This window comes from Natrix helvetica, assembly GCF_964273705.1.
Source record: "Natrix helvetica genome assembly, chromosome: 3".
NCBI lineage: Eukaryota > Metazoa > Chordata > Lepidosauria > Squamata > Natricidae > Natrix > Natrix helvetica.
Genome location: NC_138549.1, coordinates 126,039,246 through 126,065,283, shown reverse-complemented (window position 1 = coordinate 126,065,283; position 26,038 = coordinate 126,039,246). Strand labels below are relative to the sequence as shown.

At 38.9% G+C, this 26,038-nt stretch overlaps 1 protein-coding gene across 6 annotated transcripts in view; it reads right to left on the bottom strand.

Moving 5' to 3' along the window:
• The window catches only part of FOXP4 (forkhead box P4), a 181,260-nt gene extending 178,103 nt beyond the window's left edge, over positions 1 to 3,157 (bottom strand). For 2 of the 6 annotated variants that reach the window (XM_081949061.1, XM_081949065.1), the window contains exon 1: positions 2,909 to 3,155. The gene's annotated coding sequence lies outside the window, so the exon portion shown is untranslated. Of the gene's footprint in view, positions 1 to 1,653; positions 1,792 to 1,913; positions 2,274 to 2,644; positions 2,880 to 2,908 lie in introns of those variants that run through there. The other 4 variants (XM_081949066.1, XM_081949062.1, XM_081949064.1 and 1 more) reach the window with 4 other exon arrangements.
• Between the last annotated feature and the right edge of the window lie 22,881 nt (positions 3,158 to 26,038).

Below are 26,038 nucleotides of genomic sequence, written 5' to 3'. Positions count from 1 at the left end.
TACAAAATGGCCTATTAGAGGAACAAGTCCCTTTCTTGTAACAGTACATCTGGATAATATTCTACATTATTATATCAAGCAATACTTCTATTTCTTGCCCCCATGCTCCCACTCCCAATATCTGAAAATATTAAAGTTCTAATCTAGAGCTAAAAAGTAGAATTATCTAGAGTAGAAGACTGCCTTATAAACTTTATCTTCAAGAGACAAATGCAGTTTTTGGCTGGAGCATATATTTGAAGTTGTCAATGAACTCTGGAAAGAGATCTATAAATAAAGGGCTTACAGCTACCATGAGGGTATCCAACACATTTCTCTTAATACTGCACTTAAAAAGAATATAATGCCTATTCCTATTTTGCAACATGTATTATGAATTTGAGTAGAATGTGCTTAAACAGCTTTAAACAAAATAGAAATTCAAGACAAAGTGTTTGTTCCAGGTACATACTAAAAATGGAAGATGCCAACATTAACTAATTCTTATCAAAGAAAAAAATGCACTTATTGTATTTAAACTGATCTGCTTACAAACCTTTGTATAGGGGTGGCGTAAACATATGCGTAGAAGAACTAGGGGGAAAACTCAGAACTTTAGTAAAATGGGCAGGAAATAGATCTACTATTTGCCCCTATTGTGGGGAAATGAATATCATAAAGATGGATTAATACATTTCACAAATCTAGGTAAACTATAATTCATTCAATAGTTTGCTTGAAACTTCTCTGTTGCCCAAAGAAACATGAAAATAGGAAATACTGGCTGAGGTTCACTGGACTATCGTCAGGGAACTAAACATCCAATCTGAAACAATTGTAAAATTGTCCATTTAAGATTCATCTTAATAATGAAATTTTGATTTTCAATATTTTTTAAAATTAGAAACCTCAGCTGATGCACTGAGCAATGATATTTCAAGTGCCACTCCATCTGCTATTTACATTTTAATCAACACCATACATTATAGATATTTATATCGTTTTGTGCTTCTGTTCATTTATAGAAGTCACTTCTTTCATTTGAGAAAAAAATAGAACTAGCATACTATATTAGGGCTAATAACATGTCCAGTAGTTACCCTGATACTTTTAGCCTAAACTAACATTTCTAGTCATAGGTGACATTAAAAAGAAGGAAAGCCAACAAGAAAATGATGCCACGCTGACTGATGGAGCCCCTTTGACAGTGTTATATTTTGTGCAATATAAATATATGTGTAAAACAAAGCCTCCTTTAAAGTCACAGTAAAAGGAAACGTTCTTTTGTAATTTTTATTCCACCTACCCTTTCAAAAAACAGACCTATAAACTAAAAAAACGTTGTTTTTAAAATTTAGTCCAACTGAGGCATTTTCTAGCCATTTAATGTTTTTCTACGTTTTACAATCCCGAAGAAAAGAACGAACTCAAAAGCTGGTTCTGTTTGAATTTGAACCAAGTTACTACCAGAAAAGTTACTCCACGAAGTAAAGTTGAGGAGGGGGGAGTTGGGGGGGGGCAGAGAGAGCAGGAATCAGACGTCCCGATCCGAAGCTTTCCCTCTCCCTCCCCTCCCCCACCCTGGTGTGTACTCAAGACGGCCATAAACGCGAAAACCTTGGAGTCAACCCGTCCTGTCAATCACAATAAATTGCAATTCACAGACACACTTACCGAACTGATTGATCTGGAGAAACCCCAAAGCGGTTTTGCAACATCTTCTCCCCACCCCTCGTCGCATTCGCACGCACACGCACACACACACACACACAAAACAGAAAAGCCAAACACACTCACTCACTCTCACACACGCTCACCGCTTCTTCCTTCATCCCCCCCCCCCCCAGGCAAGATCCTCCTATCTCTGCCTCCTCTCCTCTCCGCCGCCGCCGCCGCCCCCACCCCCTGAACAAAGAGGAAGCCTTCCAACGTGCCACTTTCGTCTCCGGCCGATGCCCCATCCATCCTGGGGGGGGGGCGCTGGCTCCGTAACCCCTCAACCCCCGGCTTGGCAAAATCCCGGCCGAAAAGTTGCCTCCGTCAGAAACCTTTCTCTTTGTCTCTCGCCCGCTTCAGGTCCCGGGTGCCCCGAACTTTCACGCGCCTCCTTGGCAAAAAAAACCCACAAAAAAACAGCCAGCCAGAAATCCAAAGCAAACACTCGGAGCGGCAGGCAGCTGCCGCCTTCCGAGTGGCTTCTCTACATATGTTCAAGCCGCCGCTTCCCCCCCCCCCCCCCGGTAACCTCCCGCGACATTCTTAAGGGGTTTTCCTCGCTCTCCTTTGGACACCGCGAGGAAGGACAAGGGTCGCTGGGAGGAGAGGGGGCAGAGAATAAACCAACAAAGCAGAAATCTCAGCCTCCCCTGACACCTGTTTTCCAAAACACCTGGGGAGGGAGACTGAGGGGGGGGGGAACACACCAGATCGGCCAGTTGAACAACTTCACGGGTTTCCCGGGCGCAAATATTCTGGGTAATTTCTTGAGACTTCAAGCAGAACAGTCCTTTTCAAGCAAGGGGGAGGGAAAAGGAAAAGGAAAAGAAAAGAGGAAGGAACTACAAAAGGTCCCTTTGCCTGGATTCCAAAGTAAACCAACAATGAAAGTTTCAGAGAATCGGGGGGTGGGGGGAGGCCGCTGGGGTTGCTAAGAGATCCCACCAACCTGTTTTGATCTTACGGCGCCCGGAATCGAGACTCAACTTTTAACACCCCCCACTCGGCGCATGCGGCTGCCTCTTTCTTGCTGTCTTGCCGCCGCCGCCGCCGCCTCCAGCTTCGTCCCTTGCGGTGCAGAAATGCCCGAGATCCCCCAAAGTTAAACACCTCGGAGACAAAGAGAGGGGGGAGAAGAAGGGGGGAAGAGAGAGAGAGAGGCCGAGAGAGAGAGAGAAAAGAAAGCTCTAACACAGTTCGGGCATGGTCATACTTTTCTCCTGTTCAAGCTTTTGCTGTTTCCTTCTCTCGTATCGTAGTGGATGGGGGGGTGCCTGTTTCTTCCTTCTTCTCTTCCGTTTTCCTCAATGGAAGTCTCAAGGGGGGAGTCAATCTCTATGCCGTGGGTCCCTCCTCTCTCTCTTTCTCTCTGTCCCATTCAGACGGGGAGATCAGCGTCTAATCACAGGGGTTGTGTCTGTACTGGAGATGTGACTTGAGAGCTTGGAAGGGAGGGGTGGGAGAGCGAGTTACTTCCAGTTTTACCATAATTCATCTAAAGCAGGTGCAGCTCGTTTTCAAGCCCACGGGTCCTGAATGGAAGAGGAAGCCACGGCGAGGGGGAGATAAAAGAGGTGAATGAGAGGGGAAGGGACGCTATTGAAGCAAGAGGAGTTAAAGGAAACGAGGCCTCTCTTGCGCGATCTGTCAAGTCACTTTGGGGCCTTTTAGTACCTGAGCGGGCTGCTATTTGTCCATGCTGCTGAATATGGTGAAGGCGATCCGTACTTAAACTCTCTTTTTGCCTTTCTCCTTGTTTTGCTCCTCTATACTTATGAATGGCCAGTGTGATAAATGAATCCCTAAAAGAATGCAGATATTGAGTTTGTAGTTTGTTAAGTGGCCTACGGCGTGATTGTGTGCTAGCCGATCAATTTTAACTAAGCACTTCACTGTGTACAATCTCATCAACAAACCTGCATGTATAATACAGATGCAAGTGGAAGGATTTTCTTCCGATGTACAGGCAGTGATACACATTGGAAATCTAGTGTGTGAATCGCAAAGTTCATACAAAGACGACAGAATGAATAAAGGATTTTCACATGTGAAGCTTAACTCCGTCATTGCACATCTCACATCCGTAATGCCAATATCAACACTTTACGACTTTCCTGCACTTCGCCTTCTGCAAAAAGATTTGGATGACTGCATAGACACAGTGGGAAGCTGAATTTTATGTTTCATGTTGATGCATGAAAATGTTCAAAGCTCAAGACTGAAGTAGATAAGCATTGATATGATAAAAAAACGTAGTAAAATGAAAGCGGTGTGAAAACCTTTGCAATTTTTATTTGTTCGTTTTATGCACCCCTTTTAACTTCCCTAAGATTGGATGCTATCTAAACTTATGCAGGAGTAAATGAAACAAATTACTTTGGAATACAGTTCACACTGTAAAGATTATTTAGGTGTCTCCAAATTCTTCTAAAAATTTGGCCAGATTGAAACAAGGTCAATAGGGACTAGTTTGTTAAAAAAAAATCAGGGTTATTTACCCACAACACTAAACAGATGAATATATTGCAAACAGACTGTGTTTTCAACAGTATTATTTTAATTTAAAATCAGATACTTAAAAATGCAGTTCATAAATTCCTTTTAAATGATTTGTCATTATTAAATAGCCTGAATGAGCATGCTAGCTATTTATTTAACAAGTACCTTTTTTCAATACCATTGAATTAAAGGAATATAAAACAGTTTTCAACATTTTGCTATTTTTTTCAGACTGAAAAAAATGTAATCTGTAAATTACAGGCATCACTTTTTCCTTTTTGTGAGGCTGGGCTGGCATCAAGGCGTTATGAATCTGAAAAAAGCAACACTGGTAAGAATGGGAGTGCACAAAATAATACAGTGAAAGTTGCCATAATTTCATATCAAGGGAGCCCTCATAGGTTACCTGGGAGAGGTGTTGGGGTCACAAAATGTAGCAGGACTTGCTCACTGCAGTTAGGGGGGGGAAACCTCTTTGCCGTGCTGGTCTACAGAGATTAATCTCTGCCACAGTGCTTGGATGATAGGAAAGGCAAAAAGGAAGCACATCAAGCCCAAATGTACCTAGGATGGGAAGAATTATACCAACTCTGAGTGCTTAGTTTTTCTTCCATAGGGATATATATAAGAATTGTAAACAAATATAAAAATAAAGGGAAAGATAAGTTTGAGAGAAAATATAACTTCACATCCTTTCTACCTTGCTAATGGAGAATTTTAGACATAGTGGTTCATCCTCCTGAAGCATTTTGCTTCTCCAGTCCTGCAAGATTGCTATATCTGAATCACAAACTCTCCTGGTTTGATCCTTGCTCAAGCGCTTTGTTTTGAAACACAAAGTTTAAAACATAATAAAAAGCACACCTAATTCAACACTTTACAAAAAATACTGGTTATCGCTTTATAAGTTAATACTGGTGTTCGAATTATGACAAATAGATGTAGTTGAAAGAATGAAACAAATCATATAATTTGGTTTGCTGATAGTTTAGGAAGTATATGAAGTTCTATCTAAAATTTGATTTAAGTCACCCTGTCTTTATTTTCAGTGCTTATTCAACATTAAATCCATCTACTGTATATTCAAATCGATTTAACCTGGTTGTAATTTTATACTAAAGGAAGGCACTTCTGAGTAGACATATTTTAGATTATATATTATGTATATTACAGCAGTTTCTTTTCTGGATACTACATATATACAAATATATTAATTTTCAAGATTCGCTCCTTTACTTATAAAGGAGAAATTTCCTGACAGTTAGAACAATTAATCAGTGGAACAGCTTACCTCCAGAAGTTGTGAATGCCCCAACACTGGAAGTCTTTAAGAAGATGTTGGATAGCCATTTGTCTGAAATGGTATAGGGTTTCCTGCCTAGGCAGGGGGTTGAACTAGAAGACCTCCAAGGTCCCTTCCAACTCTACTATTGTATTGTATCTAAAATATTTAGGGTATATACTGCATATTATGCATAACTATATTTTATCACTTTAAAGGATTGGTATTTTCCTTTCTACTTCATGATTTTATTAAGAATGTAACGTCCAAACAAAGATCCAGAAATAAAATAATCTAAGCTAGACAGGATACAGAAAGTCCATGATCTTCTGTGGGTTTTATGCATTATTTGCTTACAGATCAGACAGCCTTAGGACAAAAGTTAATTCAGATCAAGATGACAGCACTATGACAGGATTACTTGTTCTCTGCTTGTATTTTGAATGAAAAGCAACTACAGTAAAAGGGTAAGGAAAAACGATCCAATTGTAAATAGCAAATTCTATTTGGGAGACCCTAGAAACAATCAGAAAAGGAGAGATTCCCCTGCCACATAGCATTTAATCTTCTTCAATACTTTCCTCCTGAACTGTACCACTTTTAGGAGGAGAGGAAAAAGGATACTCCTCCGTCCTGCTCACTTCTTGGAACACCTCAAGGCCCCACAACAGGAAAATTGGGAGCAAAGCTATGCCTTTGCTTGAAAAAAAGCAATTACTGAAAGAGTTCTGTTCCTGGACTCTCTCACCTTATGAAGCATGTTAACAGTGGAAGATCCAGCCAAGTTGCCTATCATAACCCCAATGAAGAAAAGAATTTTACCTACTTACGGTGAATAGTCCAACTAATCCCAATTCTCCCATCTGCATTGCCCAAAGAAATAGGATATACGTGCAAGTGGCTGCAATAAGAAACAGAAATATTTATCTAATGTGGAAGCACTAGCAACAACAGTCTTCACTCGTTCATCTTCCTTTTTAGAGGAAAGCATCCTGTGTCTTCTGGATACTTTGGACTTTACCTGTCAGCCCTGGCCCATATAGTCGGTGATGAGAGGGGGTTGCAGTCCAGAACATGTGGTGTTACCACTCCCAGTTGTCTCCTATAAAAGAATAGAAACTATGAGGTCCACGGCATAGTTTTCACTATTGGGTTGCTTAGTTAAGAAATTCAGTGAAGGGAAAGGCTAGAGCAGTTGCAGCTTTGATGACCACATCTAAAAGTTTTCATTCTCCAAAACAAAAATAGTTTGAGGAAATGAACAGAAGCAACTGCTGCCTCCAGACCTTCACTCAGTAGTTTTCCCCCCACTCTTTACAGTAAGAATTGGGCAAGACTTTGTTTCTATTGTTTATTGTTTGTCTCGCCTAACCAGTTGGCTCCTAACCAACTGAAAGGTTACCATGCTAAGAATGCTTTTTGAAAATGCATTTTAATGCCATATGTGGTTAGTAATGAAAAAGCACCTGCAACCAAAATCAACAAAGTAGCAGTGTTAAAAAAAAAACATCCATAGTTAAATACTACCAGAAGTTCAAACAAGCTTTCCTTCAACACATTACAGATACTCAAGTAGATAAGTAGTTGGATATCTTTGATTGGGCATTGTATACAAAGCAGAAGTGGCCTTGGAGCTGATTTGGTCATAGAGTTATAGAGTTAGAAGGAACTTATCACCTTGTCCAACCTCCGCATACTTCCATTCCCAATTATCCAGGCTTTAAAAAAAAACCTCTAGTGAAATGGAAGGAACTATTCCATGATGTGACCTGTTCTGATGACTACTGTCAAGAGGTTCTTTCTAATGTGTAATCTAAATCTATATCCTTGAAGTGTTATCCTGTTAGTTCTAGTCTTCCAATTCTAGTCTGAAATAAGTGATAATACAGTTGCATCCCATGCAATGTACCAGCCCGTCAGATATTTGGAAAAAAAACATGCCTCCTTTTTACTTTTACTTCTATAAGCTAAAGACCTGGGTCTTTTTTTTGCGGGATCGTATCCTGCCCCATACATCCCTTCGGCCGATTCGCTCTCACAGAGAGGGACTCCTCCGGGTGCCGTCCACTAGGCAATGCCAGCGGGCGGCGCCCAGGAGTAGGGCCTTCTCTGTGATGGGCCCGACCCTCTGGAATGACCTCCCCCCGGATATCAGAACTACCACCGACCTCCACTCCTTCCGTAAGAAGCTTAAAACCCACCTGTTCAAGTTAGCCGGCCTGGCCTAATCCCAATTTTAGTCCCTCAAGTCTGCACTTTTAAATTTTTAGGGGTACGCTTTTTAGTTGATTTTAACTTTCATTGTTCTGTACAGCTGTATTTAGGTTTAATTCGCTTTTAAGGGTATAGGGTATTTATCTTTTGTATCTGTTTTTAATGAGATGCCTGTACACCGCCCCGAGTCCCTTCGGGGAGAGGGGGCGGTCTATAAATCTTGAAAAATAAATAAATAAATTTTAACTGTTTCATGTAGGAGTTGATTTCCAGTTCTTTCACCATCTTGATAGACCTCCTCTAGGTCCCTTTTTTTAAACTGGGGCAGCCAGAATTGAACACAATACTCCAAGTCAGGCTAACTGAGGAAGAATAATTGTTTCTTATAAACTGGACTCTGTGCTCCATTTGGTGCTCCCTTGGATGCCATTGGCCTTCCTTGCAGCTGCGTTACACTATTGGGATATGTTCAGTTTGTGATCTACTAATACACGAAAGTCCTTTTAACATGTGTTACTGTTGAGCTAGATTTTTCCTACCCTGTGTATGTTTCTTGAATTTTTATTATTTAGATGCATATTTATATTTCTCCTTGTTAAATTTCATTCTGTTTGTTTCTGTCTACTCTTTTACCCTTTTTCACACCCTCCCCTTTCTTTCCAAGTATTAGTCAGCCCACTTAACTTCATATCATCTGAAAATTTGGCAAGCATTCTCTTAACTCCCTCATCATTTTATCATTTATAAAAACATGGAACAGCACCAGGCCCAGGATAGAGCTCCATAGCACCCCACTCAATATGTCTCTCCAGGCAGGTTTGACATCTCGTATAACTACCCTCTGAGTATAATCATTGAGCCAACTGTGGATGCCTCTAAGGATTGAGTTATCAATGCCATATTTGGCTATTTTGTTAATAAGGATGCCACGAGAGGCTGTCAGAAGCTTTGCTGAATCAAGATATACTATATTCAGGGCATTTCCCCAATTGACCAGGCTAGTAACTGTCATAAAATGAGATCAGGTTTGTCTGGCATGATTTATTTACCATTAATCCATACTGGTGCCTATTACTTAATGAATGCCTATCTAAATGTTCACAGAAATGCTGTTTGATAACACTGGGCAACAAAGATTTTGCTTCTTGAACACTTTGGGGTTTTTAAATAGATTTTGGCTAATCATGAAAATAACTTGTAATCTAACCTATCATGTACCGTTTTATAGAAATATTCTGTTTTTGCACAATGGCAATGTAAACCCTTCAGTACCTGTTGGCTACGCTGCGCACATAAAAGAAACATACATCAGGTACAATTGTTGAATTGTAATAATGCTGTCCCAAGTAGATTTACTCAGCAGTAAATACTGATTCTAGTCCCTTTTTTTAATGGATCTGCTTTGAATTACGGTTTAAAATAAATGTTATCATACAGCTATCATGGAGTTGTTGGTAAAAAGCATGCTATGCAAATGAAATCGAATAGACAGATAAGGGGCAGGTCAGCAAGCAAGTTACTCTTTATGAAGATTTTTGTCACTATAAACAAGTAAACAAAAATCTTGCCTTTTACATTTGATCAAAAGTTCCTATACTCAAAGCTTGGATAGTCAATAGTTGTGATGATTGTAGTAACACCAAGTTCGAACTGAATAATTTGAGATATATAACACCTGCCCTCTACCAAGGAATTGTAAACTAGATATGAAAGAATAATCACTGCCCTTCACACTGGTGTACAGAATTCTTAATATTGCATAATGAGGTAAACATTCATTTATTCCTGTATTATATTTCTAATCTGCCTAATGCTGGATGGATTACAAAATCCCTACAATTTTTAAAAAATTATTAAAGTAACAAATACTAAAAATACTACAGCAAAAATGCAATTACTAAAGATCATAGGAAAAATAATGTAAAATGCACTCTTTCAAAGCCACAGTGGCGCAGTGGTTAGAATGCAGCATTGCAGGCTAACTGCCCACACGACAGGAGTTCGATCCTGACCAGCTTAAGGTTGACTCAGCTTTCCATCCTTCCAAGATGTTTAAACAAGGACTGAGATTGTTGGGGGCAATATGCTGACTCTATAAACCACTCAGAGAGAGCTGTAAAGTACTGTGGTATATAAATCTAAGTGCTATTGCTATTGCATTAAGCGACCACACATTTGCCAAATTTTCATCCTACAGGATAGCATAGAATACAATAGAATAATAGAATAATAGAGTTAGAAGGAACCAGAGGTCTTATAGTCCAACCCCCTGCTCAAGCAGAAAACCCTATACCAGTGATGGCTAAGCTTTTTGCTGTTGGGTGCCAAAAATGTGAATGCGCATGTGCGATAGTGCGTTTATGTGCCAGCACCCATAATGCAAAGCGCCCACACACATGCGCATGCGAGCACAACACCCTCCCCCAATGCTCCCCTGCCACATGCACCACACTGCTCACCTCCAAGCTGAGCTTGGTATTTCCTCCAGGGGCGGAGGAGGCTGTTTATGCCAGGAAAGCCTCCAGAGCCTGGGGAGAGTGAAAACTGCCTCCCCCAGCTTCCCTCTGGAAGCCAGAAATAGATCATTTCCAAACTTCCAGTAGACCCATTGGGCCCGATTTTCACCCTCAACAGACTCTGGAGGTTTTCCTGAAGCCTGGGGAGGGCAAAAAAGGCCTCCCCGGCCCTTCAGAAGCCCAAAAATCGGCTGGCCAGCAAGCTCATGTGTGCTGGAGCTGACAGCTCACATGCCGGCAGATATGGCTCCGTGTGCCACCTATGGCACGCATGCCATAGGTTTGCCATCACAGCCCTATACTATTTCAGGCAAATGCCTGTCCAATCTCGTCTTTAAAACCTCCAGTGATGGATCACCTACATATTCTGAAGGTAAACTATTCCACTGGTTAATTGTTCTCACTGTCAGGAAATTTCTCCTTAAGTAATGGAGTAATGGGTTCCAGATTTTGGATGCATATTGGAGGTACGAAAAATGTCATATGATGCACTATTTTACTGAGTTAAAGGTTACAGATACAAGAGTTTCAGTAGTATACAAATTACACACATGCAAAAGGCGACTGAGCTTCAAATACTCAGTTGCGTCCAGCATTTTTATTCCGTTGACTCTCTTCCCCCATAACTCTCCTTGCTGAGAAGGTATTTTTCTTGTGGCCATTTTCCTTAATTCATTTAACATGGCTGTTTGGAAATTGGTTTTGGAAGGTATTCAAATAGCTGCACAAGTTATTAGCAAAAAAAAAAAAGGAGCATTTCTTTGAGCTTGAAGCCATGAAGACCTTTGGATAGTAACCCTAAAACTATAGAGTAAGGAGACAGACTAGAAAACGGGTGTCAAACTGGCAGCCCATGGGCCAGATGTGTTATGCATACCCACCCCAGCTCCACAAAGGGGAAAAACATTGTGAAATGTCACGTGATGGCAATGTGATGCTGCGAGTTTGACACCCGTAGAAGCTACAACAGTGTTCCTCAATCCCAGCAACTTTAATATGTATGGACTTTAGCTGGAGAGTTGAATCCTCATGTCTTAAAGTTGCTAAGATACATAAACTGTAATTTGTCAAGTAACATTTTAGGGTTTACAAATAACTTGTTTGCATTTATTCCCCTTCCCATCCCTATCCTTTGGATATTCACTAATTGGGAACTAAATCTTACTACCCATAGTCCAGCTGTACATCAGTACTTTAAGAAACACTACTGTAGAAATCATTTCAGTGATTAAAATATCATTATTTTCAGCTTCCCAAACAGACATGCTAGGACAAGCTGTGCAAACAATGGACAAAAAAATGTCTGAGGTCTAGGATTATATGTATACAGATTTTTCTAGAACCCAATGACTCAGGCTGGTTCAAAAGCATGCTTTTGTACATAAGCAGACAATTGAACACAAATAGGTGATCAAGTAAATTCTTGCTTTCTTATTTGGGAGTGGGGAGCATTCTGGAAACTTTTTTTTTTGCTTGTACAAGGAAAGGGGAACAGACCAGTGAATTCAGCAACTAGGAAGTCTATATAGAGATTATAAACTATGAAGCTGTAGATGGAAGAGTTAGGAAATTAAGAATGGTGAGCCCTCGTGTCTTATGTTCTATCTCCTTAGTGTAGTGCTTTTCAGATTTAATTGTCCAGAGAATTCCCAAAATGATAAATGAATTATTTGACCTCTCTTGCTTCTGTGAATAAAATTCTTTCATTTCAGTTAGGGTTGGGCAGGAAATATATGCAACTCTTGTATTTATTTGTTCTTCCGATTTCTATAGAGAGGAGTTCAAAGTGATGTTTGTACTCCTCCACCTCCCATTTTTTTCCTAATAACAGCAACTTTGTGAGGTCAGCTGAACTGAGAGAAAATGACTAGCCCAAAATCACCTAGTGAGTTTTTATAGCTGACAGCAGACTTAACCTGGTTGGTTCTTATGGACAGTCCAGTATCTCAACCTCTACACCACACTGGCTTCTTCCCACATTCAATAACTCAATTTATTGCTATAGACTAACCAGGATTCTCAAATGATTCAGTCCTGCAACCATTCACCAGGGCTTGCAGAGACAAAATGAGGAGCAAAGCTTGGAGCAGGTTCTGACAGTACTCCAACTCTGCTTGCACAAAGCTGATCAGATTTTTTTCAAAAAAAATTGTGATCCTTTTCTTAAGTAACTTGTATCCCTACTCCCCTAGAAGATAACTTAGCTGTTCGCTAATTTGGATTGCGTAATGACTGTGGGCTCAAGAAACCGAGTTCATGGGTAATACCATACTGGAAACACTTCAATGTAAGGTGGTAAGAGGGAGAAGGCGGGCTAGACTTCCAGTGTGTTAGGAAAGATTTGGAAATGGAGAAGATGGGAGAATGGCAGAGGGGAATGTTTGTTTGTTTGTTTGTTTGTTTACTTGTTTGTCAAAAATGTACAAGATAACAAGTATAGGTATGAGCATAAACATGAACAAAGGAAGTAAATGCAGATAAATGGGGACAGTAAGACAGGGACACTGGTGCGTTTATGCACGCCCCTTTACTGACCTCTTAAGAATGGGGTGAGATCCACGGTAGACAGTTTGAGATTGAAGCTGTGAGGGTTTCAGGCTATAACAATGGAGTTGGGTAGAGCATTCCAGGCATTGACCACTCTATTGCTGACGTCGTATTTTTTGCAATCAAGTTTGAAGTGATTTACCTTCAGTTTGTATTGATTGTTTGCCCATGTATTATTGTGGTTGAAGCTGAAGAAGTCGTTGTCAGGCAAGACGTTGTAGAAGACTATTTCGTATACTATGCTTAGATCGGACCGTAAGCAGCACAGTCCCAGATTGTCCAAAATGTCAAGCCTGTTGCCATTCATAGCAGGTCTGGCGAAAATTCTTTATTCTATCATTTTTATTTTGCTTGAAGAAAAAACAATGACTTAACTAGCTGGGGTGGCAAGCCAACTTTTAAACGACAGTAAGTTTAAATAAGCTACATGACAAGGATAAATTGTCTTCAGCTTGCTTTTGCTCCCTGCATTTAGGCCTTCCTCTTAGTCTCTTGAAGAAGCAACTGAATGATTATGGAGTAGACATATGCACAAGGAGAAATTTAAAGCTCAAGGTTTAGGTTAAGGTTTAAATCACCATATCAGCAATTGACCATGTCTCAAATAATGCTTGTTTTAATAGACTTGTGCATCTGTCCAATGAAGGAGGATACTGAACATCCACAGCAATCCAAAGGCACAGCTGTTTTGAGGCCCCCAAAGACACTTCCTCCAGAATAAAGGGGAAGTACAATGGCTCATCTAACAGTCTGCCCAAATTATTTGTTAATGTTCTGTTTTGCTCCGGTGTTTTATAAATTAAAGTTTTTATGAAATGGTTTTCCTTCAGTGCTATGTTCTTGGATAACAGAGCCATTTTGAAAACTAAATATTTAAGGCAAAGTCCAGCAGAAATTAATTACAGCTAAATCTCAGTCATTATGACTTGTCTTTAGGTCTCATCTGGTTTTTCCCCCCCATATTTACTTAAGTTTCATATTGAATTCGGTATAATTTATTTCTGTTTCTAAATCCTACAGAACCTTCTCATTGTTTTCTAAGCTACCCACAATTTTGCCACCCTTGCCCAAACTTTTACTATTTATATGGCTACTGTGATCTTTGTTTGCATAGTCCACTCATAGTGATGCTTTCCTCCAGCCACAAATTGCTCCACCTTTTCTTCTTGGCTGTCCCCTCTGCCTCCCAGGGCAGAAGAACTCTTTTAAAGTCCTTCATTGTCCCTCATACAATTCACAAGTATCACTATTCTATGGTAACAAATCTAAATATGTCCCCTATTTACCTCCATTTCCTACCTATTCGGTTGATATTTTTATATTATTTTCTAGGATATAGAAATATTGGCTATTGTCTGTTGGCAATAAGGAGTTGCAGTATGCTATGTGCATGCGTGTATTATACCAAATAAATACTTTTTTTAAGTGATGAGAAATGTGTTTGTAAATTTCAGCAACTATTTTGTAAAATGTCTCCATAACATATTTCAGGTTTTTTTTTTAATAACTCTCAATTATGGTGTTAACTGTGACAGTATTTTTTTTTTCAGAATACTGAAAAAAATAATTGCCCAGAAACAAGAAATTCAAGTAAAAGACTGAATCTTCCATCATGGAAGTATTATTTTCTCTTATTAAAAGCATTGCATATTATTCAAGGACCGTCTTGTCCTGAGTCACATTAATCTTTTGCTTGCGAGAATGGATGTGTGTAGTTCAATTAGCAAAGGGTTTGAATTAAATTCTTTTTGTTGTGATTTTAAATGTAAAAATTAAAACTTTCAATACAAATCTGCATTTTGATTCTAGAATTTCCCCCTCAATATCAACAGATGGCACATCTATCTATCTATCTATCTATCTATCTATCTATCTATCTATCTATCTATCTATCTATCTATCATCTATCTATCTATTTATCTATCATCTATCTACACACACACACACACACACACACACACACACCAAATTATTTCTCTTGTTCGCAGGAATATATGGAGAAAATAAGCAGATTTGTTAGCATAACACATTGACAAATTCATTTAAGCATGATGAAATCCAGTCACCATCATCATATTGTTATTGTTGTTATTGTTGTTATTGTTGTTATTGTTGTTGTTGTTGTTGTTATTATTATTATTATTATTATTATTATTATTATTATTATTATATACTATTCTACTTTATTTATTAAACATGAAACTCAGCCAACTGAACATTCAAAAATGCATCACAAATACCATTGACTGGTGCTAATGGTTGATACGGGTTGCTGCCAGTGTCCTAGGTATCAACCAAGTACCTTCTTAAAATATACGATATATATACACATAAAATATACACATTGATAAATTCATTTAAGCATAATGAAATCCAGCCGTTTTTGTTGTTGTTGTTGTTGTTGTTATTTATCCTTCTGTCCAATACTAAACTTTCTACCCCATTTGGATCTAAACTTGGATTCAGAATAGCATAATCAGCAGACTTGAAGAGTCTGGGGAAGTCATGAGAGCAAGAAAAGTTAAAGCTATTTAGCATAACTGAAAAAGTAAAAGCAGAACTCAGGTTTATATTAACTGTGGCATTGTAAGTAGTGATTTTCTTGATTATGTGCTCTATAGGATACTAAAAAAGGGAGATGATTTTTTTGTGTGCCTTCTAACCAGAGAAAGTGATACATATCTTTCCAGTTGGCTCTTTCCCCAGTGCATGGGTATTACCATCACCTGCCTTCCCTAAATGGCTGTGAAATCTTGCCTCCTGCTTAAGACAGAACAGTTAGGTGGGTGGCCATGGATTTCTCACTTGGCTACCACATTCCAGTTGCATAAGGCAATGAAATGATGTGATTCATTTACTGTAAATGATGAGAAATCTCCTGGCTCTACATTTAAAACAACATACTCCTCTCAGCACTGGGTGAAAAGCCAACCCACTAGACTTAGTCAACAAGAGACTGCATCATGTTTTCCCAAACAAATATCCGCAAGGGAATGTGGTCCTCCTTACTGGCTCTAGTGCCAAAGAAAAGCGAGTGTGTAGACTCACTTGAGGAACTTTCATTCTGATTTTCCAAAAATTCAGATGCAGACAGAACCTTGGTACAAACAGAAGCTATAAACGACTTCAAAATTAGAAAGAACAGCCAACTTCTTGTGCTATTAATTGTCTCTGTCCAAAGCAAGCGAATACTATAAAAATATTTTCTCCCTATTTTTGAAATATTTTCAAAAGCAATTTCCACCTCATATAAAATACAATTGTTACTTGCTAACAATTTCTTTAGAAGCAGTAATGTTTACCCTTTCTTTGCATTTCAATTAATAATGGAGCTGTCCTAACTTTTAAATGTAAGAGCAATCTCATAGAAGAAGCTTCTAAGAGCTATAAGCAGCTATTCCAGGGCTGTCAAACTCCCAGCCCACACCTGATTTAGCAAAGATGTGCTGGCCACGCCCACACCTGATTAAGCAAAAGGGGGGGGGGAAGTCCCAATATGTCACATGATGCCGCTGTGACGAGGTGAGTTTGACACCCCTGAGCTATTCCATGTTTTCTTTCTTTTTTTCTTTCCCCTTTCGGGAAAAAAAGCAGAAACAATGGGTATAAAATAAGGGAGAGTTTTATAAATAGAGTATGACAGATTGGATTTCTCATAAAATTCTGCAAGTAAGACACCACTATTATGCAATCAAAATTTTACTTGGGAGTATGCTACATTTTTTCCTGACTTTTTCTGGAAAACCACAATAATTGAAAATGCTGAGGACTGGGAAAGCAATACATCTAATGACTATGTCATAAAAATATTCTCACTCCTCTTCTGAAACTTATTTCTTGGTTGTTGTGTGTGTGAGCTTCTACAACAACCAAGAGAATAAGCTGAGTTTATTCTAGATAAGAATGACATCTGGTTTTGCTTTGCTTTGTTTTGTCATGTTTACGCATCTACAAAAACAGGTTTCTGTTCTCTGCTGCCCACTATTTTTCAAAGGATTTCTGGCCTGTTGTATGATATTCCCATGTGGAAACTAATTTTGGAAAAATGTTAAAATACCGACACGGCTTCCCTCAGATGTCCCATGCCATCTCCTGACAACCTTCTCTCCTTCAACTGGGAAGCTTCATTACAGTTAGGGCTTACCCAATAAGGATCCGGTTTGTTTAAATGTTGCCAGGGAGGTGGGGTGTTATGTTTATAAGCCACCCTGAGTCACCATGAGTGAGTTGGGCAGCCATATAAATGGCATCAATCAATCAATTAATCTGCCTCCCTTTTTGTGAACCTCAGCCCTATAGGAGAAAAATAATGAGCCTGGAGGTTGTGTTTGAGCACAAGAGAACAACGTAATTCCAGATCACTGAGAAGTTGACCTGTGCTTATTCTTTGCTTCATGCCAGGTAGAAAAAGACCAAGGTATAGAATGACCCACTTCCAGCCATGAACATTTTATCACTGACTACTTTACACAAAGCAGATCGGGGATTCATTTTTCATTTATCTGTTTTTTAAATAATGTTACTCATACTGATCAGGCTGTCTGTACACACCACTCATGGAGCTTGTCTGCATTGTTTCCTTAGATTTAAATTCTTCTCCTCTTACTTCTTTAGAGTCAGCTGTGAGTAATCCTTTTCAAATGGACAGGACAACATTAAGACTAAATAGAACATTTAGCATTAGAATATTTCTTGCTTGAAACTTTGAAAGTTTCCCTTGTCACCTTTATTTTTCTTCTTACCACCCATCATTTAATCTATTTTGGAATACTAACTGAAAAATCTTCATTTATTCCAGGCAACTCTCTAATGTACTCACATATTTTGTTTAATGGTAGCCAAAACAATGATAGATACCTTTTCTTTCAATTGCTTTAGGGAAGGGGGGGTGTCAATCTATTTTCCAAAGCAAGACAAGAAACAATGGATGGAAACTAGTCAAGGAGAGAAGCAACCTAGAACTAAGGAGGAATTACCTGACAGTTGGAGCAATTAATCAGTGGAATGAGTTGCCTCCAGAAGTTGTGGGTGCTCTAACACTGGAGGTTTTTAAGAATAGATTGGACAACCATTTGTCTGAAATGGTATAGGGTTTCCTGCTTGAGCAGGAGGTTGGACTAGAAGTCTCCAAGGTCTCTTCCAACTCTGTTATTCTGTTAAATCCTGGAGTGATGCTAACTGGTTATTACTTAACACTACAAAATAGGATATCGAGCTGAGTTGAATGAGTTCTATCTATCTACAGCTCCAACATAATTCTCATTCAAAATATGCCAGCTTTCTACTCCATTTCTTTTCTGTTGCTCTTATGTGTTTCTTCCCCACTTGGAGAGAAGCTGACATTTACTTCTCTCAGAAGATCATACTCTAGGAGGTGAAACCTTGGTAATTATTAAGCATACTGATGCAATGAAGGAAGGGAGGGGGAGAATCTTTGTGTCACTCAGAGGTCTTGGTCTGACTCTGTGAAGTTGTCTGACAAGGTCTAATGCGTGAATTATCATGTTTGGAATGCTGGGGCACAATCTTTTTTCAATGCATGCTTGGGAAGACTCGACAGAAAAGCATTTGGGATACAGCCCATTCCTTTTCCATGCAAAACTGCAGCAGATCAATGAATATTTTAACAAAGAACTATTTCATTAAAAGGGTTGATTGCTTAATGAACTGTCCTTGTGAGCCATCAAATGCAATGGTTCTCCACCCACCCCCCTCCCCTTAACAAAGGCAAAGATTCATATCACGAAGAACTAGCTTATCAAATTACCGTAACAGCCTGTGTAGAATATGCACTTTTTAAGAACAGCTTGTAATGGAAACTGGGAATGACATGGAAAAATAATACTTATGTACTTTTTTCCTTTATAGAATTCTCCTGTATGATTCTATAAGATGTCTAAATGGACACATATTTACATAGGTTAAAGGTAAGCAACTTTTATCAGCCAAGAGTCACATTCCATTTAAAAATAATCTGCTGAGGCCTGCGTGTCAATGTGGGTGAGTTTTAATCAAGCAATAGGTGGAACCAAACCAAAAATTGGTGGAGTTACAAAACACCAGCAATTGCCTACCCCGGATTTAGCACAGCTAAATTCTGGATGGAACTGAATCCTTTAAGTTCTAGCCTGTATGTATTTCAAAATACATAAAACAGTAATGAAGAACATGTGAGACAGTTGTGGATGCAGTGTTGTTTTTTCCAAAAGTCTCAGTACAGAGAGAGGAATATGTTTATTTCACTCCCTAAATAAGAACATGAACATGAAATACCATATATTTCAAAATACCGTTGTATTTTTAAGAAAGGCAAAATTTACCTACCTTTTCCTTTTTCTATATGATTAGAAATTGCTCTTATTATTGTGGCTATAGTCCACTAAACATACTGGTCTGTAGCTTTTATTCATCCAAGCAGGGTTTTGCATGGAAGCTTCATACATCTTTGCAGACATGGCAAGAATTAACAGCATTTGGAGGGCAAAGGAAAGATTTTAAAAGTTTGCTAGACATGAGTTTTCTTTTTATTACTTGTTTGCACGTGCAGATTTTGCAATATGAGCAGCAAAGTCAAGAAGGATATTTTAGATAAATGTTTCCTGCTAGTCTCAGGATTCATAGTAGATACTCTAAGGGTTCACAATGAACTGATCAAGAGACTTTAGAGGAGGTTATGTAGCATGCAGTTCCATGGCAAGGGAAGTCTACAAGTATTTTATATGACCTCCAATTTGTGCTCTGATTGGTAGGAAGCACGTCATTACAGACCAGGAAATGAACTTTAACTTGTCAAGAAACAACCCATTTTCCATCAGTTAAAATTAAACCTCCTTTGCTTTTTTTTAAAGATAAAATTAAAGGTGATGATTGGTGATTACTTTTCTGTGATCACAATTAATTAAAATGCCCAAGATGAAAACCGTTAACAGATCATTAAAAGGTGGCTGCAGGAAGGCTAGCTAGCATAGCATTAACTCCCGCTGATCTGAAAATGTGGTATCCATGAAAACCAAAGGAATTCTTATATCTAATGGTATCAAGATGCCCATCAAGTAGTATGTTTGGGAAAAAATGACAATTTAGTATGATATTTCTTCAGTAGTGATTTATAGTGCTTTTTAAGCATCATTCAATCATTCTTGTCCTAGTGCAACAGTAATGAGGACAGGCTTTATAGTGCTTCTATGATCACCAGGTGATGATGGTATAAAGGTCTTATATACTTAAAAGCATGTCTAGATTGGCCAATGTTTATTTGGGGTTAGATTGGGGAATTTGTGGCTGGGGAATAAAAATGGTCAAAATGGTATCCATTACCATGCAATTAAAACTTGCCCCTTTTGCATGCAACATCCATAAAAAGTGGGGGCCATTCTTTAATTATGATGTCATCTTACCCTTTTTTTCTCATTTAACTTTTTTTTTTTGAGTTATAAAATAAAATAAGATACAAAGTACAAAAGTAAATAGGAAAATGGTGGGAAGGAAGAGGGCGAAGAGAAGTGAGGAAGGGTAGGAAAAAAGAAAAAGAAACATTGACTTCTAACTCTCTCTGTTGCAGTAAAATAAGGCATTGACATCAAATCACAACTTTTTGTTTTTTTTCGTAACAATATAAACAAGCCATTTCTATAAAGATCTATCAAATGTAATAGGAAAAATCCAAAATCAAAGTTTCATTCTTTTCCACTTCAAGTACAAAGTTCAGAAGCTGTCTCCATGTGGAAACAAAAGTACTTATATTCTTTTCTTTAATCGAAATAGACAATTTTGCCATTTCAATCAATTCCATTAACTTCTGCAACCATTCGTCCATGGTAGGAATCGAAGTATCCTTCCATTTTTGTGCATACAATAGTCTTGATACTATATATATAGTAAGAAAGCTTCAAATTTTTTCTCCAGGTCTTTCTCCATTAGGCCCAAAAGGAAAAATATCTGGTTTTATCTTTATCTCCATTTTTCTGTATTAAAATATGAATCATACTGCAATTTTTTTTTGCTTTATCACATGTCCACCATAGATAATAAAAAGTCCCTTCTTCTCTTTTACACTTCCAACATTCATTTGACATACCTTTATATACCATCTTACCCTTTTTAACACCACTGCCATCATTCATACCCCTGGGCTAGATAAGGGAGTTTCCATGTTCCTAATTGTTTTCCTATCTCTAATATAGTACAATTAAGGATGCTTCAAAATGTGGAGGTTAATTTCCATCTATGTAATCCCACAGTTTATGGATTATAATGCTATTGTTTGGTAAGAATATGCTCAGACATATTGACATTAAAAGTGACAGAAAGAAAGTAATTCCATGAAGGCTGCCAAGTTGTTCAACATGTGCACCACTGCCAATGTAGATGCTTGCAAACAGGACAATTGCATCTTGTGACAGGTGCTTATGACAGTCAAAAATTTCTTCCATGGGCCTAGTTGTTGCTAAACAAACATCTGTTTTAACCTAGTGGAAGATAGGATGTTCTCCAAGTATTTCAGCATGTTCACTGCTATAAACAGCAATTGACAAAGCTGTTTATTCCTCACCCGAAAGCAGTGTGGGTATATTACTACCACTGGAGTAATTGCCATTTTTACTATCAGCTTTTAATAAAGAATTAAGTTTCAAGAAAATGAAAAGTCATGTCTGTATGAAGGGTAGTTTAGACCAAGGATGATTCTAATTTTATAACTAGTGTAAGCTCCAATGAATTAAGTGATTGCTGCATCCTAAATCAATTTGCCTAAATGGTAAGATGTTTTAAGAGACATAGTTAATCTCTATTCCAATTGGATTCAATGGGAAGGAAAAGTAAAAGCAAAAAATAAAAGGTCACTGGGTTTAAAATCAGCAAAAAAAAATGCCCACTGTGCCTTCTAGCCTTGCATCAGCAAACCAAAAGGGCTGGAATAAGGCAGATTTTCTGCCACATAATCACAGACATTCTGTGTGATTGCTCTACCTGATGGTGTTATTCTCTCAGGCATATAATGATCTCATATTTCTTAAAAACAAGGAATAAAAAACGCAGCCTGTATTGTATCTTTAAATTTACTGCCTTTTCCATCATTTTGTCTCCTATAATTGGGTCAACCTTGCCAAAAAGCCATGGGTTTTGCAAATATTTTTTTTAATGGGCAGAGCTTGTATAACAGCCAACAGGTAAAGATTACCCTGGCATCAAGAGGCATTAATAAGGAAGAATTTTTTCTGGCTCATTTCTCCCAGATGTGCCACTGTTAAGAATCAAAAGGCTGCTGTCTAAAAAAATGTACCATTTTAAGAACTGTCAGATGCACCTAGATAAACTGTTTCATGGAGACAGTTAGGCAAATGCAAGAGAGTTCTTTCAGATTCTTTTAGAATTCTATTTTTATGTTTTCATCTGAAGATTTCAAGATTATAGTTCCACAAATGAACTCAGAAAGTAAATTTTGTTTGCAACATTCCTGCCAATCGTATATGTCTATTGATTTCATTTTGCAATTTATTTACAAATAGATCTAATATCATTCATAAACTAACTCCTCTAGGAGTTCAAATGAAAATAGTTATCTGGAAAGAGTGCAAAGTTTTATTCAAAGAGACTTATGTGGGTTCTTGTGCATTATTCTTTTTCTTTCTTTCTCTTTCACCTCTCGTTTCCTTGCCCTAAGTGTTTATTCTTGAAGTTTTGCAACAAAGCATGCTTAACCTATTGATGTTTGCCTGAAAAACTACAGCCTGTTAAGGTGAATTATTAACTATTCCTGGGCACATTAAACAAAAGATGGAAAATAACTGTGCAAATAAGTCTTGCAATAGTAAGCAATATTGCAATTAATAATGGGAAGGAATACTATGATGTCTCAGCAAATAACCTTTCCATGCTAGAATTAAATTCTCAATGGACATTGTTTTTATCAGCTTTTGCTCCTCTGAATATAGTACCAGCTTGGTCTATGCCAGTGGTAATCAACCTGGTCCCTACTGCCTACTAGTGGGCGCTCCAACTTTCATGGTGGGCGGTAGGGGTTTGCTGTAACTCTGCTTTATAAATTTTATAAAGTAAAGTAACTTCCTTACTTTATAAATCACCATTACTGTGGAACCGGTGGGCGGTTAGAAAATTTCACTACTAACAGAGATACAAAAGTGGGCAGTAGGTATAAAAAGGTTGACTACCCCTGGTCTACGCCAGCAGCCTTTTGGACTTTAACTCCCAGAATTCCTCAGCCAGCATAGCAACGTGTCTTAAAGTTGCCGAGATTGAGAAACACCTGTCTACACTACAAGCCATCTTTATCTCAAAACCAGGGGTGACCTGTTATGGGTTCACCCAGGGTTTGGGAGAACCCATAGCTAACATTATGGCTGGTTTGGAGAACTTCCAAATCCCACTCCTGGCTGGCCCCTCCCACCCCACCCCTCCCAGGGGTCTTCACGTGGCCCATTTTGGATGCAAGATAAGTGCAGGGCCCATGCAGAGGCTCTGGGAGGGGGGAAAACGGGCCTCCCAGAAGTACCGGAAGACCAGAAACAGGGCTGTTTCCAGGCCCCAGAGGGCATCTGGAGCCCAGGGAGGCAGCTTTTGCCCTCCCAGAGGCTCGAGGAAAGCCTCCAGAGCCTGGGGAAGATGAAAATGGTGCAGAAGACCGACTAGGCCATGCTCCCACCATGGCCACACCCATGCAGTAACCGGGCAGAGAACCCATTGCTGAAATGTTTGAAGCCCACCCCTGCTCAAAACCATGAAAAATGTCACGTTGTAGATTAGAAGAATCATCAGAAAGTCAGACCATTTTTTCCTGTTGACTTGACAATAACATTGAGTCTGCATCTCCATAAAGACATTTCTTGGAGTAAGGTCCATTTAACTTAGTGGAGCTTACTTCTGGCTAGATATAAATAAGCTGCCATCTGGGTTCATTTCTATTGGGGAATTCAACATCAGTTTTACTTTCTGGGACTACTGTATCACCATAAGAAGCAAACAAAATGAACAGGGAATGGCTGAGGGGGAATTTATGCATTTCAGGATACATGTATATTCACCCACCCTACCCTTATTCAAGGCAATATTCAAGTTGGGTCTCTTTATAATAAAGAAAGATTGAGATGAAAGTCATGTTTGCAATATGTGAAAAACGATGAACTGAGAAGTGACACTGAAAGATTTTTTCCCATGTAGCCTTTGTAAAGGGGGTTTAAATCTCACATATACGTGGAGAGGGGACAGTGAAGAGTTTAAAGAACTGCAGGTCAGATATGATGAATATTAGAGATATTTGCATTCAATTTTCTTCATCTAAATTGACTATAATAATGATGAATTTATGGAAGAGAGCGGCATATTTAAATTAACAAGACAAGAAAAGAAGATAGGGGAAAGGGAAAACCATCGGGATCTCAGTTGCCTTCCAGCTCTGAACACATTTATGCCACCAGTTCCTAAATGCACAAATTATGCAGCTATTTCACGGGACACTTAGGACTCAATTTGCAATGCGGCAGTGGGGGAAAATTGGGCACCTAATTCCCCCTGAACAATAACAGGGAGTTGCGTGGTTAATTTAACTCAAAGCCTGTAGCCAGTTTGCACTCCATCAGAGAACAAGGCACCAAGCATATTCCTCTGAACTACTAGAAAGCAGGTTTCCTAATTGAGAGGCAACCCTTTTGTTTGTATCCAGACTTGGGACCAAGAGACATCTGGTCTATCTGAGTTGCAGTGAGAGGAAAAAGTGTATATTAGAACTTTTGCCTGTGATTTATCAGCAGTGCATGAAATTCCAGTAGGAATGAGAGCTTCTCTTCCTGATGTGGCGTGGAAAAGCTTTGAAATATATATACATTAATTCAGCCTTCTCCATGGGTTCCAGATACACTGAAACTACACCTCCCAGAATTCTCTAGCAGGCATCTCTCACATACATTAAGAGTACAAGATAGTAGAAAAGAGGGAACACGCCATGACGGTGGGCTTCTCATGGAGAGAGCAAAGAAGAGAAACAATAGACCCTGAATTGCCACGGATTGGAGGCAAAATGGATTCAGAATTGCTTATTTGGACCCTGTTTACTTTCCGAGAGGGAGGCTGGGTGAGGTTAGCAGTGTGCACACAGAGTGAGGCAGACACATACATACCAAACTGCCCTCACACTCTTGGAATCCAGCAGCTGGGTGCACAGTGGCAGCAGACTGTTCTCATTACAGACCAATGAGGCTGTTTACTCACCCAGCTGGAGATGGTTAGAGAGTGATAAATAATGAAAGAGAAAACATGATTTTCCCCTCTGTGGTTTCTACTTGTGTAACCATATGTCACAGCTCAATACGTCGGCATTTTTGCGCATTCTTTTTTCAGGAAACAGTTTATTTTTCCCATACAGTGGCTTCCCTCCCCCCTCCACCCCCTTTTCATTTTTTGGTTCAGTGGCAAGCGTTTTAAGGTTTGGATTTCCTTAAGCTCAGGCTTCTGTCTGCTTCAGGAGTTTATTTGTCACAATGACAACAACCTTCAATAAGTACACTCCTTTCTTTTAAGTGTAATTTTCAGAGTTCATTTTAGGGATATACTATATGGAGCTCAGCATCAGCACAATGGACTCTCAGCTTTGATTCTGCGGTGTTCCTGATCCTGAACTTATTCTGAGGGTCCTCTCTTTGAAGAGCTGTCAAAAAACAGATTTTGTTTTTGTCCAGTCAAAATCCCATTTGAAGAAAACGGTCCAAAAGATCAGAAAGCAAGAGCCTTGAAGATGACTTTTGGCAATGAGCACATGTACAACAGATTGAGTAGATGCTCATCTCGTTTGGTCATACTCCTGTCCAATAAAATGAGATTTTTTTTATTTCTCTTTCTAGATTATGTAATGTATTTCTGTGAATAATGTGAACATAATGTGAATATATGCACTTTAGTCCTTTTCATCTACTTCCAAAACAATTCTTATTCCATTCAGAATCATTCTACATATCTATTTTTCTTTCATTGCATCCATTATGTCATGCTGTTTATCATTTATTCCACCTAAATTCCAAGTTGCAATCTTTCATATCTCATGGTTGTCACTGATGATCCATAGATATTGAAATTGGCCTGCCCCCCCCCTCCTGGCTTTGACCAACTAAAGCATTCCCTTAAAGCCATAATTTTAGCAAGATAAAGAAAATGTAGACTAATTTACCAGTATTAGTTGCACCTGTGCTACCATTCAGCAGGGGATGAGATGGATCAGTGACTAAGATGCTGAGCTTGTCGATCAGAAAAGTCGGCAGTTTGGTGGTTCAAATACCTA